The sequence below is a fragment of the Dipteris shenzhenensis genome, unplaced genomic scaffold (assembly GCF_047967505.1).
Source record: "Dipteris shenzhenensis isolate YYH24624 ecotype China unplaced genomic scaffold, Dip_SZ_1.0 scaf0245, whole genome shotgun sequence".
Taxonomy (NCBI): Eukaryota; Viridiplantae; Streptophyta; class Polypodiopsida; order Gleicheniales; family Dipteridaceae; genus Dipteris; species Dipteris shenzhenensis.
In genome coordinates, this window is record NW_028239551.1 from 1 (window position 1) to 14,223 (window position 14,223).

The window sequence follows — 14,223 nt, forward strand, 5'->3', positions numbered from 1 at the left end:
TGTGTCTATTGAAGTAGTGGGAGGAGGCGGGGGATAATTGCGAAAGGAAAAGGGGACCGCTTTGATTTAGATATTTCTGAAGATGAGGAGGTAGGTGGTGAATCTAGAACTAATTGCACAACTTGCTGTTCTGGCATTAGTAGTTGCATCAGGACCACTAGTAATTGCTCTATCAGCAGCCCGTAAGGGAAATTTGTAATTCTGTCGTACCATCTCCGGAAGCAAGAAAATTTCTCATTAAACACTGAATTCCGGAGATGGATATTTGAAACGGGGGGGGGGGGGGGAGCTCCTTTTTACTAACACTTTTGGCTACAACCCATCCTTAGACAGGAAAGACTTATATATGATACAATCCAATCGTGGCGGGTATGGTTTAGTGGTAAAAGTGTGATTCGCTTCATTTTCGAACCAGGTAGCTGAGGGATCTTTCAAATTGATTTCTCACTCGATCGAAAAGCTTTATTTCTAAGGGAAGTCCACATACTTTCCTACAATGAGTGTCGGTGTAGAAAGCGTTATTCCTGTCATTCCTATATATTCCTACGTTTGCGAAGTCGAACCAGTTGCATATCGGAATAATGAAGCGGAATTTTTCCAGGATCCAGAGGTCCCGGAACAACTAGTGTAGAATCTATGGATAGCAACCCGAAATATTTGTCTCATCGTCACTGAATCTCTGATCCAGTAATGAATCCGAGCCAAATAGTTATGAAAAGATCGATCCTTATTTACCAGGATTATCAAGCATTTCGTGGACAATTCTATAACTCGGTGAAAGAAAAAATATTCTCCTAAGGATTGTCATCTATAGAAATAAGAAACGAAGTAACCGGAAGAGACATCGGCTGACCTTCGATTCGACAAAGTATTTTCACGAGTCGTGGGAGTAATATGCTTTTCCACAGGGATCATCTAGGAAGTGTGTTCCCGTCTCGTCGGATACGGAAGAAACTGACATAGATGCTATGGATCCTTCTCACCAGCAATGTAACCCTGGTCGAGAAGGAGGAGATATCCGCAATGAGTCTTCGGAATGAGATTCCAATGCTTTCCATTTCTCTGTTTACGCAGCGAAGAGTGAAAAAGAATCTCTCTATGCTTGTATCTGGGGATATTCATCTCCCTCAAGCTCCTCCTTCTACTATCCATTCCATAGAGGAGCCGAATGAAGGGAGACCTTCACGTTCGGTTCTGAATTAGAGATGCCATAATGAACTCATTCAGTAGCATCGACTATAACCCCTAGCCTTCCAAGCTACTGATGCGGGTTCGATTCCCGCTACCCGCTCACCAATTGAACCGGTTTAAGTTACCCTTCTCCATCTCCCGATTCCCGCTAATCTAGGCTTGGGTTCTGGCTCCCGCTACGCAGCCATACCTTGAACAAACCGAAGTTATTGTTTTTGTTTGTCCATAGCATAGTTCCTGCCCCCCCCCTCGGGGGGGGGGGGCGTCCATCGTCTAATGGATAGGACAGAGGTCTTCTAAACCTCCAATATAGGTTCGAATCCTATTGGACGTAATTCCGTGTATACGACTGATGGGTGTTTGCAAATTGCAAATGGCTTCTGATCCTTTTTCTTTCCTCCCACCCCCTACTCAAGACATATTTTGCGTGTTCTGAAAGTTATTTTTTACTTCTCGCGAAGCAAGAAAAGTTCCGTATATTCTTTAATAGCTTCCTTTGAAAGCATCTCTGCTTGTTCCGTAAACATCTTGGTAGAACGAATAATTTCGACGGATCCGGGTTTATTGGTTGTTATATACTCACGTAACTGAACCAGGAATCTCTTCACCTTCTCGACGTCCAATATATCCAAATATCCATTAACTCCGGTATGAATAGTAGCTACTTGTTCTTCTACCGATAGTGGGGATGATTGAGATTGTTTAAGTAACTCACGTAGCCGCTGACCCCTTGCTAGCTGATTTTGAGTAGCTTTATCGAGATCAGAAGCAAATTAGGCAAAAGCTTCTAATTCAGCAAATTGAGCTAATTCCAATTTTGATTTACCAGCTACTTGTTTCATGGCTTTGATCTAAGCGGCGGATCCTACTCTAGATACGGAAATCCCCACATTGATTGCCGGTCGAATTCCAGCATTGAATAGATCCGCTGATAGAAATATCTGTCCATCAGTGATAGAAATGACATTAGTCGGGATGTAGGCTGAGACATCTCCGGCCTGGGTCTCGACGATGGGCAAAGCGGTCATGCTACCTTCACCTAATTGGGTACTTGATTTAGCCGCTCTTTCCAAGAGACGCGAATGTAGATAAAAAACATCTCCTGGATATGCTTCTCGTCCGGGTGGTCTTCTCAGTAGGAGAGACATCTGTCGATGAGCCTGAGCTTGTTTAGAAAGATCATCATAGATAATCAGGGTATGTTGTTTACGATACATGAAGTATTCAGCCGGAGCTGCTCCTGTATAGGGGGCGAGATATTGCAGAGTAGCCGGAGAGTTTGCAGTCTCCGATACCACAATTGTATATTCCATGGCGCCACGATCCTGAGAAGTATTCACTACCTGAGCTACGGAGGAGGCTTTTTGACCAATCGCTACATAAACACATATAACATTTTGACCTTTCTGATTCAAAATTGTATCTGTAGCTACTGCTGTTTTACCCGTCTGTCTGTCTCCAATTATTAACTCTCGCTGGCCGCGTCCTATGGGGATCATAGAGTCAATAGCAATAAGACCCGTTTGTGAGGGTTCATATACGGAACGCCTTGAAATAATCCCCGGAGCAGGGGATTCAATCGGTCTAGATTCAGAAGCTGGAATTTGGCCTCTGCCATCAATGGGTTAAGCTAAAGCATTTGCGACACGACCTGAGAAGGAATCACTAACTGGTACTTGGGCAATCCTTCCCGTTGCTTTTACAGAACCTCCTTCCTGTATGGCCAAACCATCACCCATCGATACAGCCCCGACATTATCAGATTCCGGATTCAGAGCAATTCCTACTGTACCGTCTTCAGATTCTGCCAATTCACCAGCCATTACTTCGTTAAGACCATGAATGCGAGCGATCCCATCTCCGACTTGGAGTACGGTGCCGGTATTGACAACCTCTACTTCTGGAACATATCCCTCAATTTGTTTGCGAATAATACTGCTAATTTCGCCGGGTCGAATATTTATTACCATTAGCATCTATTTACTATCTTCTTGAGAAATGGGACCTACGGAAGCTAATACGGAAGCTAATCAGCTGCGTTTTCCATGGCCCGGAATAGGCCAATGTGATAATCAATCATGCGCAAATGCAATTCGCCATCTAAACGACTATTCGGACTCTCCGGAGCTCTTCTGAGGCAGGCGAGAGACTTGCTGGCGAACCTGTTCAATTGCCCGTTGTTTTTCAAAACGAATAGTATAATTTTTACTATCCTCCAATCTTTTTGGATCTTCATCAGCCGCATCAACGAGATCCCGCTTCTCCCCCTCCATTTGCGTGAGTCCATTCACGCGGATCTCATCCGCTTTCACTTTGCTTGTTGCAAACGAGTCCGAGCCTGCTTGAGTTTTTCGGTAGCCTCTTTATAACGTTCCTCCGCGTCACGAATAGTACTCAAGATTGTTCCCTTACAATTCTCCAGTAGATTGGTCAATGAAAGTAGATTATATATCTCCGGTTCCCAGAGATCTGTGGTCCCTTCCCAAACCGAACATGGATCTTTCGATTCATTCGGCTTTCCCGCCCGTACCTCTCGATAGGATAAGAAAATCCAATATCTTCACGGACCTGCCATCCCTATGAATGTAGTCCACAGGTGGAAATCAAATTGCTGAAACTTGAAAATCATCGAGGGCTCTTCTGGACGATACTCCTCCTACCAGCGAAGTCGTTTCCTCTGAATAATATTCATTCCAGATGGGTTGTCTATTCAGCAGATTGAACAAAATTTGGTTCCTACCGGTAGATTTTACCTCCCCCCGCGAGAAATGAGAGAGGTGGGGCTATTCCCGATATGAGTGTTGTATATCGAAGAAATCTCCGACCATGCTTTGGAATCTTTGCACAGCAGGGGGAAGAGGACCCGAATTCTTGCTTAGACTTCAAGCGATTCAGCTTTAGCCGTATTGATGATATTCCCCTATCAGTCGGTGAAAGCAATAAAGTTTCTACCGATTTCACGAAATGCTCTGGTTCTTACATGATGTCACTCATTTGCAAGTAATTCGTCGGGATTTTGCATCTACTCCTGTTCCAAATGCAACCGGAGGAATCCAGTTATCTCATTCAGATATGCGACTCGCACACACTCCCTTTCCAAAATAAAATAGTACACCCGAAACTAGAATCAGATTAATCGGATTTGTCTCCAAGATATTGGTATTCGAACCAAAACCCGCGGCAGGAGTCCAATGACTCGTAGAGACGGCGATGTCACTTATACTTCTCATGCTCCCTCCCCCTCCCAAGGGATTATCTAAATCCTACATAATTCCTTCAATCTGACCTGGAATAGAATCATGGATTCGGAGGGAATACCTACACACTAGATAAAAAATAGAACTGACGTGGGAATGGAACGGAGCAATCAACTGGTTCATTCCATACTGATGTGGGGGGGGGGATTCACAAAATAACTTGGAGAGTCGCGAGAAGGAATCGATAAAATAGATTGATCGAGGATTTTCTGTCAGACCCCCCCCCCTGAATAAGATAATCTCCCAATCAGATAATCGATTTGGAAAGGGTCCGATTGGGGAGGGGGTACAGGGCTCCCCAAGTACCCCTCACTGTGGGTGGATCGAACGAAAGGATTTGCAGATAACGGTGCTAGGGCTACAACTGGTCCATAGATTGTTAAAGCTTCCGTGAAGGCTAAACTTGACAATGAAGTGCCTCGAATTTTACCCTCTGCCTCTGGTTGTCTCGCAATACCTTCTACTGCTTGACCCGCGGCAGTGCCTTGACCAACACCGGGACCAATAGAAGCGAGGCCTACAGCTAATCCGGCAGCAATAACAGAAGCAGCAGGAATCAAGGGGTTCGTATTAATCTCCTCTTTTTTATTTAATTCAACCAATTCCGACTTAGCAAAGATCAATGCCTACTGGAATAATTCTGTGAAAATTCACTCAGAGCCGCTGATGGGTTGAAATGTTCCTTCCGATTCACTTGTTTCTATTCGAAGCATTGAAATAGCAATACCGGTGGGCGAGAAATAAAGCCATTCCCCCGACGAGAATCCACCAATCTCACTCGTTACCCGTAATGCAGCAATTGGATGAAAATATAGTACTTCATGATGAGGAATTCCAGCCACGGCCCGGATGAGATTCAACTCCTTGTTGTAACACGATAGGAGATACTAGTAAGTATCGGTATCATTGGTTCCCGAGGTGACAAAGATTCCCACGAATTGCGGAACATCTTGTGATTCGTCCCCCCCTGCAGACTGGAGGGAATGCTCGAGTCGAATGGTGGGAATCACTATTGTCATTTCCATCCCCATCCCTTTGAATGGAAATGGGAGTAGTAGGATTTCCCCCCCCCCCTCTAATAGGAGGGGGGTATCATATTATTATACCACAGAAACAGTTTTTGCTACTCCAAGAGGTGGCCCGAGTACCTGTCGAATACCACGATCCTAATCCGATGATTCGTCGGAATCGAAACTCGGTTAATGATGACCCTCCATGGATTCCCCTATATAAGCTGCAGCTGGAGTCGCAAGAATCAAAGCTTGAATGGCACTTGTGAATGATCCTGGAAGCATCATAGGTACGGGAACAATTAGGGGTACTAGAGAGACGAGGACAGCTACTACCAACTCATCAGCTAATATATTTCCGAAGAGTCGGAAACTAGGTGGTGAAGGTTTAGTGAAATCTTCTGGAATATTAATAGGTAGCAGTACTGGAGTGGGTTGGATGTATTTACCGAAGTAACTAAGACCTCTCTTGTTTAGACCCGCGTGGAAATATGCCACTGATTAGGCAAAGCTAATGCAACAGTTGTATTGATATCATTCGTAGGTGCAGCCAACTCTCCATGAGGTGATTGGATAACTCGCCGAGGAAACAGAGCACCTGACCGGTTAGAAACAGAAATGGATGGAAACATAGTTCCAATGAATGCAACCCAGGGACGATACCCTTCTTCCCCCATCTGAGTTCTAGTCGGATCCCTAATAGATTCAAGAATATATTCAATGAAATTTTGACTGCCAGTCGGGATGGTTTGCAAATCCCGAGTAGCTGCGGTAGATAAACCCAATGATATAGCAATTACTACCCGGGAAGTTACAAGAACTTGTGCATGAACTTGGAAATTTCCTACTTGCCAATAGAGATGTTGACCCACTTCCACGCCCGATACTTGATATAGATTATCAATCCCATGAATGGACAATTGTTCGGAATTCGTATTACCTCCTTATCAGGAATCAACGTGGGGAAGAATGATTTGCACAGAACAATCAAGTGGATTCCTAATCACTACATAATCCCAGGGTTGTCCCCATAATAGAGTCACAGCATATTGCTGTCTCTGGGGTAAGTCTCTGTTTCATTCTACCACGAATAGTTGGGATAGTTACTGATTTCACTATCTATTAAGTTCAATATCTTTGAGTTCGAACGACCCTCAGAAATAGCCAGTGTTGATTTATCCAGTACCCGTCGAATGGAGGACCGCGCATCATCATTACTTGGAATCGGAATATCTGTGAGATCTGGATCGCAATCTGTATCGACGACACAGATTGTAGGAATACCTGAAGTGATACGTTCTCTAATAGCAGTGGATTATTCGTGTTGATCAGTAATTATCGCAATATCGGGTAAATTTGACATATATTGAATTCCACCTAGATACTTCTTCAATCGAAGTAATTGTTTTTTCGGAATCGATGCCTCTTTTTTCGGGAGTCGATCGAACCCCCCCGTATCTTCTTCATTCTGCAAATATTGAAATCTCTGAAGACGTGTTTCTGTAGTGGACCAATTCGTTAACATGCCACCGAGCCACTTTTCATTCACGTAGTGACATCGAGATTTCGTCGCAGCCGATGCAATTAGATCAGCTACTTGGTATTTTGTACCTACTATTGAGAATTCTTTTCCCTCCGTCGCTGCATTGGATACCGAATCACAGGCTTCGGATAGGAGACGAGCAGTCTGAGTTAGATCGGGAATGTGAACACCTTTCCGTTCCGTAAATATATAAGGTGACATCTTGGGATTCCACTTTTGGGTTTGATGACCGAAATGGACCCCCGCCTCCATCATCCCTTCTGGATCGATATTCCAATTTTTCTGTTGCATTTTACCCCCCCAAAAAAGAACTACGAAAAGCCGCAGATTGATTTGATTTTTATGGAAGTTACGTAATTATTACGATTCACTGGTCGGGATTATTGAGTGAGACATACCCGAGATGCTACGTCGCAAAATGATTCTGAATCTCATTCACCAATATTGACTCCGGGGAGGGGTTGTCTCAATCCTTCGTGAATCATTAATCTATGGTGGGAACTCGGCTCCCTCCCGTAATAAGTATGAGGGGGAATATCCCTTGCCTCTCGACTGAAGATGTTAAAATCACTAATAGCTAAATAAAATTCCGTATTTCTCTCTACATCTAGTTGACGAATAACCTCCTGACTGCCGGTCCCAATGGGAACGAGATCACCAAGGATGACATTTTCTTTCAGTCCCTTCAACCAATCGATTCGACCCCGAATAGCGGCTCTAGCCAGTACCCGAGTAGTTTCTTGAAAACTCGCCTCTGATATAAAACTAGTAGTGTTAAGAGATGCTTTTGTCATTCCCAATACAACAGGTTCGTAGAAATTCGATTCTTTTAAGACGCGATTCATTCGTTACGCTTATGATGATTCAATAAGCTCTCCGGGTAAGAAAACATTAGTTATTCCATCTTCCAACGTTACTACTTTCGATGTCAGTTGTCAAATGATGATTTCTATATGCCTATCGGATATTTACACCCCCTGGGATCCATGAACCTTTTGAATTTGATCAATCGGAACCAGTTGACAATCTTCCATACCTATTCCGGCACTCGTGAAATGACTCCAAGGATTACCAACTAATCTTGTAATAGTTCTCCTCCATCTATCAGAAATATCTTCGATTCTTGCTAAGGTAAAAGCGGTGGAACGAGATTCCAACAACTGCTCAACCTTTGGAAAACCCTGAATAATATCCCCAGACCTCGATCTATCGTGTAGTAATGTTATTAATGTATCCCCCTTCCCAATGATATCTCCGTAATTCTTATGAATAGTCGCCCCCTCAGTTGCTAGGAGAGGCTTGGCTGTTCTGATTGGTGAGTATTCTCGGTGAATAGCTATGATTTGGCCGGATTGGAGGCAGATATCACCCCCGTAAATGCATGCGTTTTCACTGACCAGAAGTCCGAGATTAATAGGCAGAATTCTTGCTCCGGGGAAATATGATGGGGGGAAGATCAATCTGGGGAAGCATCCTCCCACCAATAAATCTGGGGAGTATTCAAATATCGATTCATTTTCATCTATTGAATACCAATACCTACGTCCCGATGCATCTGTTGACTCATCGACAAAGGGATCCTCGGCAAAAGAGACTTTGTTGCTTGATACGGAGTAGGAAAACAACAAAGAGTAGGGGCTATTTTGTGAATCACCTAAAAGGCCCAACTTTTTGTTTCCCCTTCCACCAGTAGTAGGATAAAATTCTCCAAAATCTGTCAATACTCCTTTTGGTCCTGCGGTACCTCTCCAAATAGATCCAGCATCAGAATCCGAGTGGGGATCTTTTGAATCTATGTTGTTACGAAAGACAGTCATACCCCCCGATCCAGAATTATCGGAATATGCACCCCCCCTTCCATATACCCCTCCGTCTGGGTCGGGGGGCAGGGGGTTACGAAAAAGATTGGATGGTGATAGGATTAAGAAGGATGCACCTTGTTGGGGTACTACATGAATAGTACCTCGATATCCGACAAATTCTTTATTTTTATTCTCATCGCGTGAATTCAAATTGATGGGGGATAGCTTCCCACCGAGCGCCAGTTGTGGAGGAGCTTCCCCAGCTCTTGTCTCAGGGGACAAAAACGGATTGGAAAGTCCCATTGGGTTAACCTGGAGGAAGGTGCTAAGACTGTCACTTATCTTAATATTGGTGAGAGACAGATACGACCCTTCCGGGGGAGGGGGGGATTCTTGCCAATCAGCCACTAAACAAGTTTGAACCAATTGGATATCTGTGTTGTCACTTATTTCTACTACTTCGCCGTCTCTGTAAAAGATATAGGTAAAGACTTGAATTCCCAAGTCTTTCTCTGTCTTTGGTATTTCAGGCATTCGTATTGGAGAATCACCAGGTACATTGTATTCTACAACTGTTCTTATTGAGACAGAGGGCTTCCTTCTTCTAGCCGATGCAACTGGTTGGGGATAAACCCAATTATCAGATTTGAATTCACCGAGAATCAGATGCCCTGGTGGAATCAAAGTATCAGCCTGTTTAGATATATTAGTTTTCTTTTTCGGATAATAGATATATCCGGGTAAGATTCTTATTTTGATACTATTGGGTATCTTTTCTATGCGAACCAACCCACCCATCTGACTAATAATATTAGAAGTTATTTGTGTGCCCTCCTCGACAACACTGTTGTTCTTCACCAAAATGGATGAGGAAGGCTCGCAAATAGTATACACTTCTTCAGGGATCAAGGAAGAGTTACCTCCTTTGGTGACTTTATACCGCGATCTAGAACTTGCTGTTTCACTGCCAGAAACCAATTCTCCTTCATCAATGGGTTCTACTTCTGCAGTACCATATCTTACAACTCCCGAAACGTTGGTTCGATACTTCGAGTCTTCGCAAATAGCAATAATTTCATTCCGATCCAAAATCACGTTATTGAGTATACGGAACTCGGAATTTGCGTAAGATAATTTCCTGTACCGACCCTCCTGTTCCGGTGATAGAGGAACCACCTCTGTTCCCCCACCTCGACCCATGGAAGGAGTTGAAACAAATCTCGACGAATTCAATTCACTTTTGATAGATTCAAAATCGACATTGATTCCGGACTCCCATATCCATTCCTGATAACATCCAGAGTTAATGACACTAATATTCTCCCAATTTACCTCCCGAAGCTCGCGTTTACTCTCGTTGGAATGGGATCTGGTATCAATTCTATCTTGATCTTCATAAAAGGAATTCCCATTGGAATCACTAGAGGTTCCTGAAAGGACCCGTACATGACCGCTATTGCGCACGACATGAATATTACTATGTATATCTTCGGGCGAGTGATACACGACCCCATTCCAATAGGTTTCCCCCTCTAAATTTGGATAGATCTTTCTCTTAATCCGTTCCTTGAGAGGAAACTCCTTGGCTCAGACTTCCGCAGTGATTCGTTTCGATTCAACATATTGATTATTTTGAATCACAAGTAGACTTTGTGCTGGAATCACAGGATTGTGTGTATCATTTTAACTTCTAATAGAGATAGGTAATTCATTTTGACACATCCAAGCGGGCTGTCCGTGTCGCGTACGTGTGGGATATAATGACTTCTCATCGGAATTGATGATTCCATTGAACGGGATTCATACATGTTCTGCGATATCACCCGTAAATACTCCACCAGTATGAGAAGTTCTTGATGTTAATTGGGTTCCTGGTTCTCCGATTGGTTAGCCCGCAATAATACCTACAGCTTCTCCCAATTCCACCAAGTCGTGGTGGGCGAGACCCCAGCCGTAACACAATTGACAAATCCAGAAAATGCTTTTACGTGTCGGGGGAGATCTTACATGTATCGGTTCAGTCGCTACTACTGAGTTACTGGCGGGTTCATTATCAATATCCTGATTACGCATAGCAATACGTCTCATATCTAGATATACATTGCCTGCTAACACACGTCCAACTAGTCTCTGTTGTGGTATCGTTCGTGTGGATCCCTCTTCCCCCCCAATAAGATTCACAGCAATGCCCCTGATAGTCCCACGATCTCTTTCACGCACAACAATATGTTGAACTACTTCGACAAGCCTACGTGTGAGATATCCAGCATCTGATGTTCGTACCGCAGTATCCACCACTCCTTTGCGAGCACCATAACGGGAAATGATATATTCTGTCAGAGATAAACCCTCGCGCAGATTGCTACGGATAGGTAGATCAATTACCTGTCCTCGTGGATCCGACATCAATCCTCTCATACCGAGCAATTGGTGGACTTGGGATATACTTCCTCAGGCTCCTGAAAAAGACATCATATGGACTGGATTCAGAGGATCAGTCATCCTGAAATTTGGATTCATCTCTCTCTTCGGACACTCACTTGTCGCATACCACGTCTCGATCAAGTGACGTAATTTCTCTACAGCATGTAGACCCCCGCAACGATGAGACTGCTCCGAGGCGGAACCCTGTTTCTCTGCATCTTCTACAAGCCATCCTTTAATAGGTACTGCGTAAGGATCATCGATGCCTGATGAAATAGATGCTTTTGTAGCTTGTTCGAAACCCAAACTCTTTATTTGATCCAGGATATTCGTCGTATGCGTAATCCCGAAATGAAGTGTCAACCTACTGATGAGTTGTCTCATCGCGGTTTTGTCCATCATCTTATTGTAGTAAAGCGACTCAGCTTGATCGACCGTTGTAGGAACCTCAACCTTTTTTATCTTATGACCATCATTGACCGGCAAATCCAAACTATTGATCATATCTGTCAGATGCGTCAAAAACTCCCTCATTCTTCATTATTCCAGTTCATAAAACGAGTTGATTTCGGGATTTTCTTCTGTATTTCTATAGCTGGTATCGATTGAGTCTGATGCTGAGAAGTACCCTGTATTGCCTCTTTCACTTGTTGATTAGACGAAATACGACCAGCATTTGTGAGGATATATATGCCAAGTATGTTACCCTTTTCATCCCTCCTAATCTGATAATTGTCGTAAAACTGGAAAGAAGTTCCCGAGGATTCGTATTGAAATTCAATGGGCAATTCGCGATTTCTAGAGCTAATCATACGTAGATCCGTCTTCCATCGGAGCCATAAAAGACTATACAAATCGATTCGCCTCAATTACTTGGCCCTGAGTACATCATCATAACTAGTGAAATAAGGTATCTTGGAGGACGAACTGGGTTCCCCGTCCGTGGCAAGAGAATGTCTGTTTCCATAAATCCCTTGTTTATTCTCAGTCATCGGCACATAAAGCCCGAGAAGCATGTCCTGACTTGGTACAGATACGGGATCCCCCGTAGCAGGAGATAATAAATTTGTATGTGAAAACGTTGGAGAACGAGCCTCAGTCTGAGCTTCTAGAGATGAAGGTACATGTACGGCCATTTGATCTCCGTCAGAATCTGCGTTGAACCCCCCGCGAACCAATGGATGCAGACGAATAGCACGCCCTTCTATTAAAATAGGTTGAAACGCTTGTATACCCAATCTATGCAATGTAGGTGCTCGATTCAACGATACAGGATGACCTTACGTAACTTCCTGGAGAACTTTCCGTATAATTGATTCTTTCTTCCGAATCATATTCTTAGCAGCTCGCAGGTTACGAGCGACGCGTCGTCCAATTGAATTACGAATTACGAAGGCTTGGGAAGGCTCTATCGACGGTTCTCGGGGTGATCCACATTGATGTAACGAGGGAGACGGACCTACCACGGTAACGAAACGACCCAGATAATCAACCCGCTTTCCAAGCGAATTCTCGCGGAGTCATCCTTCCTTCCCCTCAATAACCTCAGAGAAAGATTTGTAAGGCCTGTTATTAATGTCTCTCATTGGTTGCCCACGTATACCGTTATCAATGGAGGCATCTACAGCTTCTTGAATAAGTCTCTTTTGACACACAATCGATCCGTCCGGTGTGAATTCACTTCCCAGTAGAAAATCGATAGGGGTATTATTCCGGTGAATTATCTTCCTATGAAGTTCATTGAAATCAGAAGTAATTGACTCACCCTCATAGAGTTCGATTATTGGTCGCGATCCAGGTGGAAGAACCGGTAGTAAGTCCAGAACCATCCATTCTGGTTTTATGTTTGTTCCAAGGAAATTCTTAGCCAGTCTCATCCGTCTGACTAAAAGATCCTTTCTCCTTTGAATCGTTCGATCCTCCCACTCATTCCCGGTGGATCCCTGCTTCGCCAATATTTGCCACTCCGGATACGCACAATCCATAACACTCTGCGAATCCAAGCTAGCTAATCATTTCTTAATAGCATCCCCTCCAGTAGCCACTTCCCTCCCCTGGAAAGACTCGAAGTTTAGAGTAGAAAAAGAGATGGTAGAAATGTCTCTCCACGAGCAATCTTCATAGTTGAACAAGCCTCGCGATCACAATGGAGTAGGTTTTTCAGCTACAGGCCTAGCAAGGAAAAGATCGGGATAGGTCGGGTGGGAACCCCCCCCCCCCCCCCCCCCCAGAACCGGACGTCGGGGTTTTCTCTCATCCGGCTCAAATAGCTATATCGAGATATGAGGTCGCGGTGGCATTGGGACGTGATAACCAAACTTATTGGGAATCGAATAGCTATTCGTTACTCAAGTCAAAAATTGATGAAATCCTTTTACTGAGTAGTCTCATCCCCCCCTTGTTGCATGTATACATACTTATCCCACAGAAATATTGGTTCTGATTAGGGACAAGGGGGGTTTCTCTTGTTCATAATCCAGTTATTACTCCTCCCCAGGTTCCCACTCTACTCCGATGGTTGTCACGTCATTGAAAACGTATCTGCGATGAATAAGTTTCCGCAACCATATCTCCTCATAGAATAATCTTTCATCTGGAAAGGGGCTCGGGTGGAGGATCTCGCCGATAAAGATCTGGATTGATTCTAGAAGTAGTGATTTATATTACGAAGTCTAGTCGATGAATTAATAGGAATTGACCTTGGAGGAGTAACCTCCCTTAGTATCTATAGATCTTTCCGATACTCCTTTCCGAGCCACATGATACTCCCCACGGAAGATATGTCGAAATGGGAGGCATCCCACCGCTACCGGATGGGATGACAGATTGTGATCATTCTGTGGTAATTGGAACGTATAACCAAGTCACACATCGCAATATACCGGGCTTTCTAACTCTTTAAGAGGTTTGGTAAGGAGATTCGCAACGTAACTGGGGATTCGTTTCAAAAACCACACATGAATTACTGGACATGCCAATTTGATGTATCCCATTCG